This window comes from Chlorocebus sabaeus, chromosome 14, assembly GCF_047675955.1.
Source record: "Chlorocebus sabaeus isolate Y175 chromosome 14, mChlSab1.0.hap1, whole genome shotgun sequence".
NCBI lineage: Eukaryota > Metazoa > Chordata > Mammalia > Primates > Cercopithecidae > Chlorocebus > Chlorocebus sabaeus.
In genome coordinates this window covers 31,208,703-31,231,104 of record NC_132917.1, presented here as the reverse complement: position 1 = coordinate 31,231,104, position 22,402 = coordinate 31,208,703, and the positions used below count along the sequence as shown (strand labels likewise).

General features: G+C 38.3%; 1 long non-coding RNA gene across 1 annotated transcript in view; it reads right to left on the bottom strand.

Moving 5' to 3' along the window:
* Positions 1 to 6,080: 6,080 nt before the first annotated feature.
* LOC140713311 (uncharacterized) overlaps positions 6,081 to 22,402 on the bottom strand; it is an 82,914-nt gene continuing 66,592 nt past the window's right edge. The window contains exon 2 of the long non-coding RNA XR_012095250.1: positions 6,081 to 12,181. This is a non-coding gene — a long non-coding RNA (uncharacterized lncRNA). The remainder of the gene's footprint in view (positions 12,182 to 22,402) is intronic.

Below are 22,402 nucleotides of genomic sequence, written 5' to 3'. Positions count from 1 at the left end.
TTTGTTGATTTCGTCTAGTTATTCTATCAATTCCTGACAGAGGAGTGTTACATTTTCCTACTGTAATTTTTCTATTGTCTATTTTTGCCTTAGTTGTATCAATTTTCACTTCTTGTATTTCGAGTCTCTATTTTTACATGTATACACATTTTTGATTATTAAATCTTACCAGTTAATTGAGCTAAAAAGGCCCCAATAGATAATGCTGTCATTATGAAGCACTCTCTTTATCTTTGATAATACTGTATTTTTTACTCTTTATCTGAGAGTCTGTTTTGTCTGATTTTAATATATCAATTTCAGTCTTCTTAAGCTATTTACATGGTATTTCTTTTTTCTTCTATTTACTGTCCATCTTTATATTTAGTCTATGTCTTCATATTTAAAACATGTTTCTTATAGACAACATAAATTTAATCTTGCCTTTAAAATAATCCATTCTGATAATCTTTGGCATGCTTAGTACATTAGTGTTTAATGAAATTACTGACATGATTGGATTTAGTCCTACCAATGTATTATTGATTTGGTTGTTCTCTTTACCCATTTTTTTCCTTGCTGTTCTCTTTCTTCTTTCTTTTGCATTACTTGTATGTATTTTAGAATTCAATTTTAATGTTCTATATTAGATTTTTAGGAATATTTCTTGGTGTAATCTTTCTAGTTGATGTACTATGGTTAGCTTTTTCATAGTGTGAGTTAATTTAGAGTTAGTAATTTAAAGTTAGTTTTATACCACTTTATAGAAAATATGTAATCCTTGTAATTATTTAGGTCTATTCATTTATGCCTCTACCATGCTCTATATTATGGTTACTATATGTGTTACATATGCATACATTGTAAATTCTATAAGGCAATGCTAAAAGTTTGTTTCTAAACAGTCATCTGTATTATAAATAAATTGAGAGAAGAAATAGTCTTTTATAAGTATCCTTATGTTTATTCTTTTCTGAATTTTCCTGTGGTATCATTTCCCTTCAGCCTAAAAAACTCAGTATAACATTTCTTGTGGTACAAGTCTGGTGGCAATGAATACCCTTAGTTTTTCATTATTTGAAAATATCTTTATATCAGCTTCATTCTTAAAAGACATTTTTGTAGAATATGAAATTCTTAGTTAAGAGGGTTTTTTTTTTTTTTTTTTTTTTTTTTTTTTTTACCAATGCTTTAAAGTTATTGTTTTACTGTATGCTTCCTTGGTTTCTGATGAGAAGCCATCATTATTCAAATACTGTTGAATATAGTGGGTCATTTTCTTGGGGTGATTTCATAATTTTCTCTTTATCTTTGGTTTTCAGCTGTTTGACTATGATGTGCCTAAGCATGATTCTTTTCAAGTTTATCCTGTTTGAGATTCATGGAACTAGTTTAATCTGTAAATTTAAGTCATTAACCAGATTTGGGAAGTTTTTGGCTATGATTTCTTGAAATATGTTTACTGTCCTATTATTTTTCTCCTTTCCCTTATTGACTACATTTCCACTATGCTAGATCTTTTGAAGTTGTTCCATAGATCAGTGAGGCTCTGTTCTTTTTTCCTGTTGTTCAGATTCTATGCTTCTTATTGATTCATCTTCTTGTTATTACCTTCAGAGGAAAGCCACATAAAGTGAAAACTCATTGTGTTCCATGGTGTTCCTTGCTGTAGGCTTTAGTTCCCCTCCAAAAACTGCCTGCTTTTGTTCAGTCTCCAGAGTCTTGTGTAGTTGTTTTTGTATTTTGTCTAGATCTTATGACTCCTGTTGGCAGCAAGGTCAGTTTTTTAGATGCTTATTTCTCATACAGTGAAGGGTATTGTTTTTACCCTGAAGTCAGCACAGATTTAACACAATTCCTTACAATTTATGCAATCATATTCACAGACAGTTCTTGATTAATTTGTAATTATAGTTACCTAACATTTGTAAAAAATAATTAAAGGTTAAAAGCTATTCCTTATACCACACTTAATCATACAAGAAAAGAATGGATACACTCACAACATTATTCATTCATTTATTCCTAATTAGAAAGATCTTGCTGACTCTCAGTGCCTTGGTTTCTTTATCAGTCAAAAAATAGTAAAATATATTAGCTTGTCCTGAAAAATATTCTAAAGATTTTCCTTGCAAAAACGTGCGGTTAAATGCATTTGGGATATGTAGCACTGAAAAGAGTTGAATAGAACTTTTTGCAGTACTTTTCAAAGCCCCTAATATACTAATATGTGTTTTGAGTTTCCAAAAAGAGGACAAAGTTAGTATTACTTAGCTTTCCTTTTTTCTCAGGCTTTAATATGGCTTAGCTTGCCACTGTTACTGATGCTGTCTTTGTTTACAATCTTGATATTTTATTAATTATGAATTTTCTACATGAATTTTATCTTTTAAATGCTGCATTAAAGCACTGTTTATCTCGATTATTGAGTTTTATGGTGCTCCCTTAAATTTTGCACTGGAGGCAAGTACTTTGTTTACCTCACCTGCCTCACCTGATCCTGCACTGTCAGTAGCTGAATGGATAGACTTATTAATACAGTGTTGCATTTCTTAACACATTAAATCAAACAAACTCATCAGCTTACAAGACCCTCCATGGTTCGGCTCTTATCTTATGAACCTTATCTCACCCTTTCTCTACTTCCTTCTTGTCACATGAACGTTTTGCACTCACTCTTCCCTCCCAAGCTTTTGTTCCTTTTCCAACCACAGCAAGAATGTCTCCCTCTCTCCATTTCTTCTCCTCAGCTAATCCAAATCCTTTTTAAGAATGCTTCTTAAGTCTCACTCCCTCCTTTAAAGCTTCCCTGATCTCTGGAGGAAGGCCACAGACTCTCCCTTTGCTGATTTGTTGTTAATGTATTCACCAGCAATTACACACAACTTGGTCCTGAATTATGCACTGCCTAGCATGATTTCTTGATCTTCTCATGGGTGCATGTCTTGTCCCTTTTGTGGTCCAGGGTCCATGTCTCACACTTAAGAATCCTTTAATGCAAAGCATTGGGTGGAGCCACACAGGGCTAAGTAAATACTGTTAATTTGATAGGTTGCTCCAGAACTCCTTGAACTCAGTCTTGTTCTCTTGATCTTTGCTCTTCTCTTTTTCTTACCCTTAAATCATGGCAGGATCCATAATCTCAGATTCGGTTGAATTTGGGCTAAACTTATATCCATCAGCTTTGAACTCAACTCTAAATTCTAGGTGTAAACATAGGGTGAATTCCTGAAGGATTTGCAAATTTATGGACACTTTCCTGCTAACTACATATAGATCTAATACCTGTGGTAGACTAGGCCCCAGTATGCCTCCCACAGGTATAAACAGCAGAGCTGTTCCCTTCTGGAAATGTAGGACTGAACAAGACTATACCCAATGGGGTAGTGAGTGAGATTATGTGTGTTCTTGTAACATGTTGTCTGTCTTGTATAAGCTGAGTTGTTTTACCTTCTCCTTCACCAAGAGCCTAAAATCATGCGGGCTTCCTGCCCCTAACTGTATCTCTGTACCAAGTTAATTGTCTGTCTTATCTGCTCAGAATAGTGCAATCAGGAGGGATGGATGTTCAAAGGCTCTTCATGGCTTACCGAAGGTTTTCTCCAGCATATATCTGAAGCTTCCGTGGAGAGCAAAGGATCTAATAAAGGGAAATCTGACATAACCCTCTCAGGCTTCTTTCTACTGAGTCGGTCTTTCAATACTAGAAATTGAATCCATATTTTGTGCAAAGAAAATTATAATCAATTGGACAACTAATTGATTCTCCAAGTCTTTCTATTGGTCATAACCATTTATCAATGGATGCCTCATTCTGATGTAGCCTGAAATAAAGAGTAGTCTAATGCTGGTTTGCTCATTGATCCTCTTCAGAAGGGTCAATTTAGGGCTTTTGAATGGGCAAGAGACTGCCTAATCCAATGCCTTCTGGGGTAGACAAGAGAAAAAATGTGCTTTGGAAGAGAGTCGGACAACTCTAAGGGGCTTGGGGCATGGCATTTTTGTCCTCATAGTGTTTGTATTGTAATAATGAACATGAGACTAGGGAATGAGAATCAATTTATAGGTCAGCTGTTTGTTCGACTGTGATGATCTTTTGCCAGCTCCCAGGATCTCTGAAGGTTAGCCACTTGGACTATCACATGTAACTATACAGAGAAAAACTCCAGGCAAACACATTGTATGTACTATTCCAGTTTTTCTCTCAAATACTTGGTGAGCTGGGCTGATTGCTCAGCTTCAGACAGGGCTACTTCAAGCAGGTAGAGGAGACTTTTTGATCCCCTTGGCTTGGGCGACTCACTATTTTCAGCCTTCTAGGTGAGAAAAGGTGACAAGAGATAAAGTCAAGGAAGAATACATCAAAGGCTAAGAGATGAAAGGATTTTGTTCTTGATATCTGGCTCAGAGGTCACCTAAGTCAATTTATATGTACGTTATTATCATGGTATCCAAACTTTTCCAGCTGGTTGGGGGATAGGAAATGGGGATTTACAAACAAGAGGAAACTCCGGGATGACCTTACAAGCCAGACAAAAAATGGACTCACAAGACAATGAATACCAAAACCCAAGAAGGATGGTAGAAATGGAGAGCTTGTATTCAAAGTTGCTAAAGATGTGACCAGTTATACACTGCCAATGCAGATTCACACAGGTATAGAATTACATACAGATTCATCCATGCGCTTGTGTGTATAAGTAATTCATTATTGTTTCAATGATGTATATTATTTTATGGTATGAAACACCACAATTTATTTATCTTCTTTTATTTGTTGATGAACATTTGAGTTGTCTTCCATTTTTGACTACTGGGAGAAGGAGCAACTATGGACATTTTTGGAAAAGTCTTTTTGTAAACATGTTTGCATTTCCCTTAGATATATACTTCTAGATAAGAAGAAAGGCAAGCATTTATCTTTACTAGAAATCACCAATGACTTTTCCAAAGTGAATGTACCATTTTACACTCTCATCAGCAGTGTATGAGAATGCTGCTCCACATTCTCAACATTTGTATTGTCAGTCTTTTTAATATTAACCAGTCCAGTGGGCTAGAAAAGGCATCTCATTATAGTTTTAAAAAATAAGCTTATAAAGGTTTAATTCACACATAATAAAATACGTTAGTTTTAAGTGTACAGTTTGATGAGTTTCGAAAATGTATGTACCTATGGAACTACCACCACAACCCAGACGATATGGTTTGGCTGTGTCCCCACCCAAATCTCACCTTGAATCAAAGCTCCCACAATTCCCCTGTGTCATGGGAGGGACCTGGTGGGAGGTAATTGAATCATGGGGGCAGGTCTTTCCTGTGCTATTCTCATGATAGTGAATAAGTCTCACCAGGTCTGATGGTTTTATAAAGGGGCGTTTCTCTGCACAAGCTCTGTTATTCTCTCTTGTCTGCAACCATGTAAGATGTGCCTTTCACCTTGTGTCATGATTGTTAGGCCTCCCCAGCCATGTGGAACTGTGAGTCCATTAAGCCTCTTTTTCCTTGTAAATTACCCAGTCTCAGGTATGTGTTTATCAGTAGTGTGAAAACAGACTATTACATCAGATGTAGAATATTTTCATCACTCTCTTACCCCTTGCCAGTAAATAATGACCCCATCCTCATCTCAGCTTCAGAAAATCATTGAAGTGTTTTTGTCACTCTTGATTAGTTTGTCTTTTCTGAAATTTCATATGAATAGGATCATACAATAAAAGCTTTATTTTCACTTAGCAAATAGCCTAATGTTTTTGAGTTATGGCTATATTGTTGGGTGTATTAATAGAGTTTTATTACATGTGTAGTATTTCAATGACAAATTGTGATACCACAATATGTTGTTCATTCACTTGTTGATGGGTGTTTGAATTGTTTCCACATTTTGCCTGATACAAATAAAGTTGCTACTGATATTTATGTAGAAGCCCTGTGTAAACACAAAAAGGAGGAAATAATTAAGTAATGAATTATGAAAATAAACAAAACTTAGGCTTAACAATACTAAAAATCAGTTATTTGAAGAGAAAAACTACACAAACCTTAGGCAAGACTGACTGTGGGGGAAGTAAAAGATATATATATATATATATATATATATATTTTTAATTATTATACTTTAAGTTCTAGGGTGCATGTGCACAACTTACAAGTTTGTTACATAGGTATACATGTGCCATATTGGTTTGCTACACCCATCAACTCGTCATTTACATTAGCTATTTCTCCTAATGCTATTCTTCCCCCTGCCCCCTACCACTGGACAGGCCCTGGTGTGTGATGTTCCCTACCCTGTGTCCATGTGTTCTTATTGTTCAACTCCTACCTACGAGTGAGAACATGCGGTGTTTGGTTTTCTGTTCTTATGTTACTTTGCTGAGAATGATGGTTTCCCAGCTTCATCCATGTCCCTGCAAAGGACATGAACTCATCCTTTTTTATGGCTGCATAGTAATCCATGGTGTATATGTGCCACATTTTCTTAATCCAGTCTATCACTGATGGACATTTGGGTTGGTTCCAAGTCTTTGCTATGGTGGATAGTGCCACAGTAAACACACGTGTGCATGTGTCTTTATAGTAGCATGATTTATAATCCTTTGGGTATATACCCAGTAATGGGATGGCTGGGTCAAATGGTATTTCTGGCTCTAGATCCTTGAGGAATCACCACACTGTCCTCCACAATGTTTGAACTAATTTTTACTCCCACCAAGGTGTAAAAGCATTCCTATTTCCCCACATCCTCTCCAGCATCTGTTGTTTCCTGACTTTTTAATGATTGCCATTCTAACTGGTGTGAGATTGTAACTCATTGTGGTTTTGATTTGCATTTCTCTGATGACCAGTGATGATGAGAATTTTTTCATGTGTTGGCTGCATAAATGTCTTCTTTTGAGAAGTGTCTGTTCATATCCTTTGCCCACTATTTGATGGGGCTGTTTTTTTCTTGTAAATTTGTTTAAGTTCTTTGTAGATTCTGGATATTAGCCCTTTGTCAGATGAGTAGATTGCAAAATATTTTTCCCATTCTGTAGGTTGCCAGTTCACTCTGATGATAGTTTCTTTTGCTGTGTAGAAGCTCTTTAGTTTAATTAGATCCCCTTTGTCTATTTTAGCTTTTGTTGTCATTGCTTTTGGTGTTTCAGTCATGAAGTCTTTACCCATGCCTATGTCCTGAATGATATTGCTTAGGTTTTCTTCTAGGGATTTTATGGTGTTAGGTCTTATGTTTAAGTCTTTAATCCATCTTGAGTTAACTTTTGTATACAGTGTAAGGAAGGGATCCAGTTTCAGCTTTCTGCATATTACTAGCCAGTTTTCCCAGCACCATTTATTAAACAGGAAATTCTTTCCCCATTGCTTGTTTTTGTCAGGTTTGTCAAAGACCAGATGGTTGTAGATTTGTGGCATTATTTCTGAGGCCTCTGTTCTGTTCCATTGGTCTATATCTCTGTTTTGGTACCAGTACCATGCTGTTTTGGTTACTGTAGCCTTGCAGTATAGTTTGAAGCTAGGTAGCATAATACCTCCAGCTTTGTTCTTTCTGCTTAGGATTGTCTTGGCTATGCGGGCTCTTTTTTGGCTCCATATGAACTTTAAAGTAGTTTTTTCCCAGTTGTGTGAAGAAAGTCAGTGGTAGCTTGATGAAGATAGCAATGACTCTATAAAAAAGTATGACCATTTTCACGATATTGATTCTTCCTATCCATGAGCATGGAATGTTCTTCCATTTGCTTGTGTCCTCTTATTTCATTGAGCAGTTGGTAGTTCTCCTTGAAGAGGTCCTTCACATCCCTTGTAAATTGGATTTCTAGGTATTTTATTCTTTTTGTAGTCATCGTGAATGGGAGTTCACTCATGATTTGGCCCTCTGTTTGTCTGTTATTGGTGTATAGGAATGCTTGTGATTTTTTCACGTTGGTTTTGTATATCCTGAGACTTTGCTGAAGTTGCTTATCAGCTTAAGGAGATTTTGGGCTGAGACGATGGGGTTTTCTAAATATACAATCATGTCATCTGCAAACAGAGACAGTTTGATTTCCTCTTTTGCTAACTGAATACCCTTTATTTCTTTCTCTTTTATGATTGCCCTAGTCAGAACTTCCAACACTATGTTGAATAGGAGAGGTGAGAGAGGGCATCCCTGTCTTGTGCTGGTTTTCAAAGGGAATGCTTCCAGTTTTTGCCCATTCAGTATGATATTGGCTGTGGGTCTGCCATAAATAGTTCTTGTTATTTTGAGATATGTTCCAACAATGTCTAGTTTACTGAGAGTTTTTGGCATGAAGGGATGTTGAATTTTGTCAAAGGCCTTTTCTGCATCTATTGAGATAATCATGTGGTTTCTGTCATTGGCCTGTTTATGTGATGGATTACGTTTATTGATTTGCATATGTTGAACCAGCCTTTCATCCCAGGGATGAAGCTGACTTGATTGTGGTGGATAAGCTTTTCGATGTGCTTCTGGATTCAGTTTGCCAGTATTTTATTGAGGATTTTTGCGTCGATGTTCATCAGGGATATTGGTCTAAAATTCTCTTTTTTTGTTGTGTCTCTGCCAGGCTTTGGTATCACGATGATGCCGGCCTCATAAAATGAATTAGGGAGGGTTCCTTCTTTTTCTATTGGTTGGAATAGTTTCAGCAGCAATGGTACCAGCTCCTCTTTGTACCTGTGGTAGAATTTGGCTGTGAATGCATCTGGTCCTGTACTTTTTTTGGTTGGTGGGCTATTAATTATTACCTCAATTTCAGAATCTGTTATTGTTCTATTCAGAGATTCAACTTCTTCCTGGTTTAGTCTTGGGAGGGAGTATGTGTCCAGGAATTTATTGATTTCTTCTAGATTTTCTAGTTTATTTGCATAGAGTTGTTTATAGTATTCTCTGATGGTAGTTTGTATTTCTGTGGAATCAGTGGTGATATCCCCATTATCATTTTTTATTGCAACTATTTGATTCTTATCTCTTTTCTTCTTTATTAGTCTGGCTAGTGATCTATCTATTTTGCTAATTTAAAAAAAAAAAAACAGCTCCTGGATTCATTGATTTTTTGAAGGGTTTTTCATGTCTCTATCTCCTTCAGTTTTGCTCTGATCTTAGTTATTTCTTGCCTTCTGCTAGTTTTTGAATTTGTTTGCTCTTGCTTCTCTAGTTCTTTTAATTGTGATGTTAGGGTGTCAGTTTTAGATCTTCCTGCTTTCTCTTGTGGGCATTTAGTGCTATACATTTCCCTCTACACACTGCTTTAAATGTGTCCCAGAGATTCTGGTTCATTGTGTCTTGGTCTCATTGGTTTCAAAGGACATCTTTATTTCTGCCTTCGTTTCGTTATTTACCCCAGTGGTCATTTAGGAGCAGGTTGTTCAGTTTCCATGTAGTTGTGGGTTTTGAGTGAGTTTCTTAATCCTGAGTTCTAATTTGATTGCACTGTGGTCTGACAGTTTGTTGTGATTTCTGTTCTTTTACATTTGCTTAGGAGTGTTTTACTTCCAATTATGTGGTCAATTTTAGAATAAGTGCAATGTGGTGCTGAGAAGAATGTATATTGTGTTGATTTGGGGTAGAGAGTTCTGTAGATGTCTATTAGGTCCACTTGGTACAGAGCTGAGTTCAAGTACTGGATATCCTTGTTAACCTTCTGTCTCGTTGATCTGTGTAATATTGACAGTGTGGTTTTAAAGTCTCCCATTATTATTGTGTGGGAGTGTAATTCTCTTTGTAGGTCTCTAAGGACTTGCTTTATGAATCTGGGTGCTTCTATATTGGGTGCATATATATTTAGGATAGTTAGCTCTTCTTGTGGAATTGATCCCTTTACCGTTATGTAGTGGCCTTCTTTGTCTCTTTTGATCTTTGTTGGTTTAAAGTCTGTTTTATCAGAGACTAGGATTGCAACCCCTACTTCTTTTTCTTTCCATTTGCTTTCATTTTTTTTCATTTTTTCTTTCCATTTCCTTTCATTTAGAGGCCATGTAAGTCTTTGTACATGAGATGGGTCTCCTGAAAACAGCACACCAATGGGTCTTGGCTCTTTATCCAATTTGCCAGTCTATGTCTTTTAATTGGGGCATTTAACCCATTTACATTTAAGGTTAATATTGTTATGTGTGAATTTGATCCTGTCATTATGATGTTAGCTGGTTATTTTGCCTGTTAATTGATGCAGATTCTTCATAGCATTGATGTTCTTTACAATTTGGCATGTTTTTGCAGTGGCTGGTACCAGTTGTTCCTTTCCATGTTTAGTGCTTCCTTCAGGAGCTCTTGTAAGGCATGCTTGGTGGTGACAAAATATCTCAGCATTTGTATGTCTGTAAAGGATTTTTTTTCTCCTTCACTTATGAAACTTAGTTTGGCTGGATATGAGATTATGGGTTGGAAATTCTTTTCTTTAAGAAAGTTGAATATTTGCCACTACTCTCTTTCGGCTTGTAGTGTTTCTGCTGAGAGATCCACTATTAGTCTGATGGGCTTCCCTTTGTGGGTAACCCAACCTTTCTCTCTGGCTGCCCTTAACATTTTTTTCCCTTCATTTCAACCATGGTGAATCTGACAATTATGTGTCTTGGGGTTGCTCTTCTTGAGGAATATCTTTGTGGTGTTCTCTATATTTCATGAATTTGAGTGTTGCCCTGCCTTGCTAGGTTAGGGAAGTTCCCCGGGATAACATCCTGAAGAGTGTTTTCTAACTTGGTTCCATTCTCCCCGTCACTTTCAGGTACACCAATAAGACGCAGATTTGGTCTTTTCACATAGTCCCATATTTCTTGGAGGCGTTGTTCATTTCTTTTCACTCTTTTTTTTTTTCTCCCTAATCCTGTCTTCTTGCTTTATTTAATTAATTTTATCTTCAATCACTGATATCCTTTCTTCCACTTGATCAAATCGGCTATTGAAGCTTGTGCATGTGTCACGAAGTTCTTGTACTGTGATTTTCATCTTTATCAGGTCATTTAAGGTCTTCTCTACATGGTTTATTCTAGTTAACCATGTCTAACCTTTTGTCAAGGTTTTTAGCTTCCTTGTGATAGGTTAGAATATGCTCCTTTAGCTTGGAGAAGTTTGTTATTACTGACCTTCTGAAGCCTAATTCTGTCAACTTGTCAAACTCAATCTCCATTCAGTTTTTTTCCCTTGGTTGTGAGGAGCTGCAATCCTTTGTAGGAGAAGAGGCTCTCTGGTTTTTGGAATTTTCTGCTTTTCTGCTCTGGTTTCTCCCGATCTTTGTGGTTTTATCTACCTTTGGTCTTTGATGTTGGTGACCTATAGATGGGGTTTTGCTGTGGACGTCCTTTTTGTTGATGTTTTGTTTGTTAGTTTTCTTTCTAACAGTCAGGCCCCTCAGCTGCAGGTCTGTTGGAGTTTGCTGGAGGTCCACTCTAGACCCTGTTTGCTTGGGTATCACCAGTAGAAGCTGTGGAACACCAAATATTGCTACCCAATCCTTCCTCTGGAAGCTTCATCCCAGAGGAGCACCCACCTGTTTGAGGTGTCTGTCGGTCCCTACTGGGACGTATCTCTCAGGCAGGCTACACAGGAGTCAGGGGTCCTGCTTGAGGAGGACCATGCTAAGAGAACCACTGCTCTCTTCAGAGCTGTCACACAGGGATGTTTAAGTCTATAGAAGCTGTCTTCTGCCTTTTGTTCTGCTATGCCCTGTCTCCAGAGGTGGAATCTAGAGAGGCAGTAGGCCTTGCTGTGCTGCAGTGGGCTCCACCCAGTTTCAGCTTCCCTTATGCTTTGTTTACACTGTGAGCTACTCAAGCCTCAGCAATGACAGATGCCTCTCCTCCTGTCAAGCTGCAGCATCACAGGTTGATCTCAGACTGCTGTATTAGCAGTAAGCAAGGCTCCAAGGGCATGGGACCCACCGGGCCAGGCACGGGAGGGTATCTCCTGGTCTGCCGGTTGCTAAGACCATGGGAATAGCACAGTATTTGGTCAGGAGTGTACCGTTTCTCCAGTTACAGTCTGTAACAGCTCCCCTTGGCTAGGAAAGGGAAATCCCTCCATCTTTTGCACTTCCCAGGTGAGGCGATGCCCCACCTTGCTTCAGCTTGCCCTCCATGGGCTGCATCCACTGTCCAACCAGTCCCAGTGAGATGAACCAGGTACCTCAGTTGGAAATGCAGAAATCACCCATCTTCTGTGTCGATCTTGCTTGGAGCTGCAGACTGGAGCTGTTCCTATTTGGCCATCCTGCAAAAATATGTATATTTTTTAACAATAAAAAGAGACATAGTTACAAATTAAAAAGTAATATGACAAATAACAAAAAAGCATTTAGGCCAATAAATATGAAAAATTTTAAATAAAAAAATCAAAATTGCCTCAAAAAGAAAGAAGATTTAAAAATGAATAATAGGGGCCGAGTGCGGTGGCTCACACCTGTAATCCCAGAACTTTGGGAGGCTGATGTGGCAGATCATGAGGTCAGGTGTTCGAGATCAGCCTGACCAATATGGTGAAACCCTGTCTCTACTAAAAATACAAAAATTAGCTGAGTGCGTTGGCACACTGCTGTAGTCCCAGCTAGGTGGGAGGCTGAGGCAGAAGAACAGCTTGAATCTGGGAGGCGGAGGTTGCAGTGAGCTGAGATCATGCCACTGCACTCCAGTCTGGGTGACAGAGTGAGACTCTGTCTCAAAAAAAAAAAAAAAAAAAAAAATGAATATGTTGGGAGCGGTGGCTCATGCCTGTAATCCCAGCACTCTGGGAGGCCAAGGCAGGTGGATCACTTGAGGTCAGGAGTTTAAAACTAGCCCGGCCAGCATGGTGAAACCCCATCTCTACTAAAAATACAAGCAAATTAGTCAGACATGGTGGTGTGCACCTGTAATCCCAGCTACTTGGGAGGCTAAGGCAGGAGAATTGCTTGAACCCAGGAGACAGAGGTTGCAGTGAGTTGAGATCATGCCACTGCACTCCAACCTGGGCAACAAAGCAAGACACTGTCTCAATAATAATAATAATAATAATAAATAAAAATAAAATAAAAATAAAAATAAAAAATAAAAATGGTGTAGAGTAGGTATAAATGATGAAACTGAGGCCCAGAATGACTAATATAGTTACATTATTTATAATGGCCAAAGCTGAAACACTGGCAATGACCATTATTTAAATGAATTGCTAGTTAAAATCTCCGCACCCAAAAGATATACCCAGAAGGATTTACAGGCAAGTTTTACTGAACTTTCAAGGGACAGATGATTTCTATCTTATGTAAATTATTTTAAACGAAATACTACATAACTCATTTTATGATGCTGGAATAACCTTGATATTAAAATTGTAAATAGTCAGCTTATAGGTACAGACACAAAAATCTCAAGATGTTTGCCTATCATATATTTATAATACTATATGCAGTCAAAGTCTATTAATGTAATCCTTTACATTAACAGATTAATAGAAATGCTATATGATGGTGTTAAAACATACATAAAAAGCATTTGAAAAATTTTAATACAGATTAATGTCTAAAAAGAAACTCTTACTAAACTAGGAATGAAAGGAATTTTCTTAACTTGACAAATAATGTCCTTTAAATACTACATCAAGCATCATATTTAATAGCTAAAACTCAGAAGTAAGAAAAGTATGCTTGTCTTTACAATTTAGTATAGTATTAGTCATAGTAAATAAAATAGGACAAGAAAAGGTACAGGAATTGAAATAAAAAATACAAAATGATCTTTATTTTTAGATGTATTATTGTATACATAGAAAATTCAAAAATATTGAAAGCACATGAGTGGAAATAAAAAATGAATTCAGCAAATTTGTTGGTTAAAAGATTTACATACAAAAATTAATAGCCTTTCCTTGCACTAGCAGTAATCAACATGTAGTAGAATTATATGCCATTCACAATGGCACGAAAGCTGAAAAGATATTTAGGAATAAATTTTATTAAACATGAAAAATGTACAAGCCCTTTATAGAGAACATTACTAAACATATTGAAGGCCAAATTATTCCTGAATAAATGGAGAGACATACTATGTTTTTAGATGAGAAGACTCAATACTACAAATATGTCAAGTCTGTACATATCCCTTCATAAATTCAGTGCATTTCTGAGAAAAACCCCAGCAGGATATTTCGTGCGACTTTATAAGATGATCCTAAAATTCACAGGAAACATGAAAGGTCAGTAAGAGCAAAGATAATTGTGAAGAGTCTAGAGGTATTTTCTAAGCAAAAATACAACTTATTTTGAAGGTATAGATCTTAAGAAAAACATACTATTGACTTAGAAATAATGATGTTGCTGGAATAGAATACAGACACTGAAACAAATAACAAATTCATGATGATGACAAGGAAGTCATCTCAAAATGGCAGCTCTTATAAGACATGGGGGAAAAATATGTACTACAGTATATTTTTCTGGGGCAACTGACTAACTGTGCACTTGGGAAAAAGCTAGAACAATAACACTTCCCACAAAAAAAGTAAGTTATAGATAGATTAAATTCCTAAATGTGTGAAAGGAGATTTTTAGTAAAAACTATAGAATATAGTCTGCCAGTTGTGCTGGTGCGCACCTATAATCCCAGTTACCTCGGAGGCGGAGGCAGCACGATCACTTGAGCACAGCAGTTTGAGACCAGCCTGGACAGCATAGTGAGACTCTGTCTCAAAAAATAAAAGAATATATTTGTGACTTGGAGATATGAAAGAAGATGGCTTACTAGGAACAGCTAGTGTGTGGGCTCTCTTGGAGAAGAACGGAAGGGGTGAGTAAATACAGCAACCTCAACTAAAATATCCAGGTACAGGCATTGAAACTAATCAAGGAAACAAGTTCACCCATAGAGAAGGAAGAAAATCAAGGCAGGATGATGGCTCACCCTGGAGCAACGCGGAGCCAGGGCAACCTCCCCTACCTAGGGAAGTGGTGAGTGAATGTGCGACTCTGGGAACCCACACATCTCCCATGGATTTTTGCAACCCTCGGTTCAGGAGATCCCCTCGTGAACCCACTCCACCAGAGCCTTCAGTCTGACGCATGGAGCTACGTGGAGTCTCAGCAGAGCAACTACTCAGCCTTAGAGACCTGGGAGCCTTAGAGACCTGGGCTTTGTGGGTTTCCCTGCAAAAGCAGCTGCGCTCTGGAGAAGTGGGAGGTTAGACTTCTCATGTACCGCTAGGAAAGGGACTGAATCCAGGGGGCTGAGCAGTGACAGTCTGCAGGCCCCACTTCCACGGCACCTCACAGGATTAAGACCCACTGGCTTGGAATTCCTGCCAGCCAGGAGTAGCAGTGTTGCACCTCTCTGAGACAGCACTCTCAGTGAGAGGGGCAGGAGGCCATCTTTGCTGTTTAGGCAACTTAGCTATTCCAGCCTTCAGGCTTTGGAGAGTCCAAGGTGAGCGGGAGGCGGAAGCAGTACCTCAGCACAGTGCAACTGCTTTACGAAAACGTGGTTAGACTGCTTAGTTTAAACGGGTCCCTGATCTCCTTCCTTCTCACTAGGCAGAACCTCCCAACTGGGGCCTCCAGTGATCCCTTCCAGTGTTTTTTTGGCCAACAGAGTTTTGAAACCTTCCTGGGACGGTGCTCCCAGAAGGAGGGACAGGCCATCATCCTTGCTGTTTGGGTGACTTAGCCATCCAGCCTTCAGGCCTCAGAGAGTCCAAGGCAACTGCAGACAGAAGCAGTCCCTTAGCACAGCACAGTTGCTCTATGAAAATGTGGCCAGACTTTTTAAAGCAGGTCCCCATCCCATTCCTCCCCACTGGGCAGGAGCTCCCATCCCAACCAGGGTCTCCAGCCACCTCCTATGACTGCGTTTGAGATGGCAACAGGTCCATATCTCCCTGGGATGGAGCTCCCAGAAGGAGGGGCAGGCTGCTATTTTTACTGCTTTGCAGCCTTCACTGTTGTTACTTTCAGGTATTGGAAAGTCCAAGGTGACTAAGGACTGGAGCGGGGCCCCAGCATATTGCAGCAGCTCTATGGAAAAGGGGCCAGGCTGTTACATGGATGCCCATTCCCATATCTCCTCATCAAGCAGGTCCTCCAGATCTGGGCCTCCAGCCACCTCTGACCAGAGCTCTTGAGTCAGTAGCAGTGTGGCAACTCCCTGGACAGAGCCCATAGGGACACCTGAAATTCTCTTTGCCACTGCCTCTGCAGTGGAACTGCCTTGCTACCCTCAGACTAATGAAGAAACAAATACCCTAAGTGCCTTATCCACACCTCCAACAAACTGCAGTCAACCCAAGGAGAGGAGGCAAGTCCATGCCCCGTGGGTCTCACCCCCACTGCTTGTCACCAGACAGGGAACTCTTAGCTTGGGCCCACAGCACAGACCCTCCATCCTGGCTGATTGCACTGAGCAATTGCTGACCTGCATTTCCTTGGGGTGGAGCCCCCAGGAGACAAGCAAATGACCCTTGGCCACAACCATTACTAAGGTCACTTCCTCTGCTGCCTCCAAGTTAGGGAAGGAACATGAACACTGCGATTGCACCAGAGCTGCTGTGGGCAGCCCAGGAACACCAAGCTGCAACCTACAGCCAGCACTCAAGGGGGAAAGGAAACCACACTTTCAGAGCATTGAGAGGAAACATGGCTGCAACTGTGAGAAAACGCAGGTGGAGGTACACAACCAAGCAAGAGTCCACCAACGGACTCATACACCTAAGTGCCACCTACTGGATCCCATCACAAAGCTTCAACACCAAAAATACCTTGCTACCATACCCTCCTCTAAAGCCAAAGATGGAAAGTCAGCTTCAAATAAAGATCCTGCCCAAAGCCTCGGCCCTGAGAAAATAACCAGAAAAGAAGTCTGTTGACTGTACTCAATCTACATGCAGTTAAAAAGACACCCACACAGAGAGATGAGAAAGAACCAATGCAAGAACTCTGGTAACTCAAATGGCCAGAGTATCATATGTCTTCCAAATGATTGCACCAGTTTTTCAATAAGAGTTCTTACCCAGGCTGAACTCGCTGAAATGACAGAAATAGAATTCGGAATATGGATAGGAATGAAGATTATCGAGATTCAGGAAGATGGCAAAACCCAATTCAAGGAAACTAAGAATTACAATACAACAATACAGGAGCTGAAGGACAAAATAGTCGATATAAAAAAGAATTTAATTAATCTGACAGAGCTGAATAACACAAGAATTTTTCAATGCAATCACAAAGACTAACAGTAGAGTAAATCCAGTTGAGGAAAGAATCTCAGAACTTGAAGACTGGCTTACTGAAATAAGACAGCCACACAAATATAAAGAAAAAAGATTAAAAAGGAATGAACAAAACCTCTGAGAAGTATGGGATTATGTAAAGAGGCAAAGCTATGAATCGCTGGCATCCCTGAAAGGCCAGAGGGAGAAAGAAAACAACTTGGAAAACGTATTTCAGGATATAATCTGTGAAAACTTCCCCAACCTTGCCACAGAGGCTAGCAGTCAAATTCAGAAAATACAGAGAACTCCTGTAAGATTTTATATAAGAAGATCATCTGCAATACACATAACTGTGAGATTTTCCAAGGTTGAAATAAGGGAAAGAATAAGAAAGGCAGCTAGAGAGAAAGGGCAGGTCATCTACAAAGGGAACCCCATCAGGCTAATAGCAAACCTCTCAGCTGAAACCCTATTAGTCAGAAGAGATTAGAAGCTTGTATTCAACATTCCTAAAGAAAAAAAATCTTCAACCAAGAATTTGGTTGAAGCCTAACTAAGCTACCTAAACAAAGGACAAATAAGATTGATTCTTTTCAGATAAACAAATGTTGAGGGAGTTCGTTACCACCAGACCTGCCTTAAAAGAGATTTTAAAAGTAGTGCTAAATATAGAAAGGACAGGATGCTACCAGCTAATAAAAAAACACATGTAAACATGCAGACCAGTGACACTGTAAAGTAACCACACAAACAAGCCAACATAATAACCAACTAACAACACAATTACAGGATAAAATGCACACATACCAATACTAATCTTGAATGTAAATAGGCTAAATGCCCCACTTAAAAGGCAAGGAGTGGTAAGCTGAATAAAAAAGAAAGACACAATGGTATCCTGCCTTCAAGAGACCCTTCTCATATGTAGTGACACCCCTAGGCCCACAACAAAGGGATGGAGGAAAATTTACGAAGCAAATGTAAAACAGAAAAAGAGCAGGAGTCACAATCCTAATTTCAGACAAAACAGACATCAAACCAACAAAGATCAAAAAAGACAAAGAAAGGCATTACACAGTGGTAAAGGGTTCAATTCAACAAGAAGACCTAACTATCCTAAGTATATATGCACCCAAAACAGGAGCACTCGGATTCATAAAGCAAGTTCTTAGAGACCTACAAAGAGACATGGTCTCCCACACAATAATAGTGGGAGACTTCAACACTCCACCAACAGTATGTGACAAATCATCAAGGCAGAAAAGTAATGAAAATATTTAGGAACTCAACATTGGTCCAAATGGATCTGATAGACTTCTGCAGAACTCTCCACCCAAAAACAAGAGAATATACATTCTTCTCATCACCACATGGCACATACTCTAAAATCAACCATGTAATTGGACATAACCCAATCCTCAGCAAATCCAAAAGAACCAAATCATACCAAACACACTCTCAGACCACAGCATGACAAAAACAGAAGTCAAGACTGAAAAAATTGCTCAAAATCATGCAATTACATAGAAATTAAACAACATGCTCCTGAATGACTTTTGGGTAAATAACAAAATTAAGGCAGCAACCAAGAAAGTAATGAGAACAAGGATACAACATACCAGAATCTATGGGACACGGCTAAGGCAGTGTCAAGAAGGAAATTCATAGCACTAAATGCCCATATCAAAAAGTTAGAAAGATCTCAAATTAACAACTTAACATCACAACTGAAAGAATTAGAGAAGTAAGAACAAATCAACCACAAAGCTAGGAGAAGAAAAGAACCAAAATCAAAGCTAAACTAAGGAAACAGATTTAAGAAAATTTCAGAACATTTAAAATAAAACCAGGAGTATGTTTTTTTTTAAAAAAAATAATAAAATAGGCCACTAGCTAGACTAATAAAGAAGAAAAGAGAGAAGATCCATATAAACACAATTAGATATAATGTAGGGAATGTTGTCACTAAGCACACAGAAATAAAAATAACCATCAGAAACCACTATGAACACCTGTTTGCACACAAACTAGAAAACCTAGAAGAGATGAATAAATTCCTGAACACATACATCCTCCCAAGATTGTACCAGGAAGAAATGTATTCCCTGAACAGACCAATAATGAGCTTCAGAATTGAATCAGTAATAAATAGCCTACTAACCAACAAGAGCCCAGGACCTGGTGGATTCACAGCTGAATTCTACCAGATGTACAAAGAAGAGCTGTTATCGTTCCTACTGAAACTATACCAAAAAAGAGAGGAGGAGGGCCTTCTCTCCAACTCATTCTATGAGGCAGTCACCATTCTGATACTAAAATTTGGCAGGGACACAACAAAAAAAGAAAACTTCAGGCCAATATCCTTGATGTACATTAATGCAAAAACTCTCAACAAAATATTGGCAAACTGAATCCAGCAGCACATCAAAAAGCTAATCCACCATGATCAAGTAGGCTTCATCCCCTGGATGCAAGTTTGGTTCAACATATGCAAATCAATAAATGTGACTCATGACATAAACAGAACTAAAGATAAAAACCACATGATTATCTCAATAGACACAGAAAAGGCTTTCAATAAAATTCTACACCCCTTTATGTTAAGAACGCTCAATAAAAGAAGTACTGAAGGAACATATCTTAAAATAATAAGAGCTGTCTATGATAAACTTACAGCCAACATCATATTGAATGGGCAAATGCTGGAAGCATTCCCCATGAAAACTGGCATAAGACAAGGATGCCCACTCTCACCATTCCTATTCAACATAGTACTGGAAGTTCTGGCCAGAGGAATCAGGCAATAGAAACAAATAAACGGCATACAAATACGAAGAGAGGAAATCAAACTATCTCTGTTTGCAGATGACATGATTCTATATCTAGAAAATCTCATAGTCTCTGCCCAAGAGCTGCTTCAGCTGATAAACAATTTCGGCAAAGTTTCAGGACACAAAATCAATGTACAAAAATTACTAGCATTCCTATACACCAACAATAGTCAAGACAAGAGTCAGATCAGGAAGGCAATCCCATTCACAATTGCCACACACACACACACACACACACACACAAAAGGCTAGGAATATAGCTAACCAGGGAGGCAAAAGATCTCTACAATGAGAATTACAAAACACCACTGAAAGAAATCAGAGAAGACACAAATAAATGACAAAATATTCCATGCTCATGGATAGGAATAGTTAATATCATTAAATTGGCCATACTGCCCAAAGCAATTTACAGATTGAATGTTATTATCAAAGTACCAATGACATTCTTCACAGAAATAGAAAAAACTATTTTAAAATTCTTATGGAACCTAAAAAGAGTCTGAATAGCCAAGGCAATCATAAGCAAAAAGAACAAAACTGGAGGCATCATGTTGCCCAACTTCAAACTATACTACAGGGATCCCATAACCAAAACAATGTGGTACTGGTACAAACACTGGCACATAGACCAGTGGAACAGAATAGAGAGCCCAGAAATAAGGCTGGACACCTATGACCACGTGATCTTCGACAAAGCTGACAAAAACTCTCAACAAAATATTGACAATAGGGAAAAGACTCCCTATTCATTCAATAAATGGTGCTGGGATAACTGGCTAGCCAGATGCAAAAGATTGAAGCTGGACCTCTTTATTATATCATACACAAAAATCAACTCAAGATGGATTAAAAAACATAAATGTAAAACCTAAAACTATAAAAACCCTGGAAGACAACCTAGGCGATACCATCCTGGACATAACAATGGGCAAAGATTTCATGACAAAGCCTTCAAAAGCTATCACAACAAAAGCAAAGATTGACATGTGGGATCTATTTAAACCAAAGAGCTATTGCACAGCAAAAGAAACTATAAGCAGAATAAATAAACAACCTACAGAATGGGATAAAATATTTGCAAACTATGCATCTGACAAAGGTCCAATATTCAATATCTATAAGGAACTTAAATTTACAAGAGAAAAACAAACAACCCCATTAAAAAGTGGGCAAAGGACATGAACAGGCATTTTTCGAAAGAAGACAAACATGCAACCAACAAGCATATGAAAAAAATACTAACATCACTAATCATTAGAGATATGCAAATCAAAACCACAATGAGATACCATCTCACACCAGTCAGAATGGCTATTCTTAAAAAGTAAAAACAAAGCAAAACCTACTGGCCAGGTTGCAGAGAAAAGGCAACACTTACACACTTGCTGGGAGTGTAAATTAGTTCAACCATTGTGGAAAGCAGTATAGCAATTCCTCAGAGAGCCAAAAGCAGAACTAGTATTTGACTCAGCAATCCCACACTCAGAGGAATAAATCATTCTACATGCACATGAATGTACATTGCAGCACTATTTACAATAGCAAAGGCATGGAATCATCTAAATGCCCATCAATGACAGAGTGGATGCAGAAAATGTGGTACATATACACCATGGAATACTCTGCAGTCATAAAAAAAAAGAGATCATGTCTTTTCTGGGAACATCGATGGAGCTGAAGGCCATTATTCTTAGCAAACTAATGCAGGAACAGAAAACCAAACACTGCATGTTCTACTTATAAGTGGGAAGTAAATGATGAGGACCCATGAACACAGAGAAGGGAACAGCAGACACTGGGATCTAATTGAGAGTGGAGGATGGCAGGAGGAAGATGAGTAGAAAAGATAACTATTGGGTACTGAGCTTAACACCTGGTTGATGAAATAATCTGTACAACAAACCCCCATGACATGAAATTACCTATATAACAAACATTCACATGTACCTAAAATAAAAGTTTTTTTTTAAAAAGAGATATGCAAGAATTTCTTTCAAGAATCACTAAAAATTGACAAGAAAGGATATCGTTGATAACACTATCTCTAAAAACAAAGCTTCTGTAGAAAAAAGAATACCGTAGAGAAGGTAAATGTAAGCCATAGTCTGAAAGGACCTCTTTGCAATACATGTGTCCAAAACTCCTACAAACTGATAATTCCAAAATGGCAAAGAACTTGAATAGGCAATTCATAGAAGAGGAATATTGAATGTACAATTAATATGTGATGAAAGGCTCAATCTAGCTATTAATCAGGGAAAAACAACTTAAAAAAATAAGGTATTTCATACACTTCAAATTTCCAAGAATTGAAATATCTTTCAATAACTTAGTTGTTTGGTAAGGATGCGGAGAAGTGGAAACTTTCACACATTCCTGCTGGGAGTGAAATTGGGACAACCACTTTGAAAGTAATTTTATAATACTT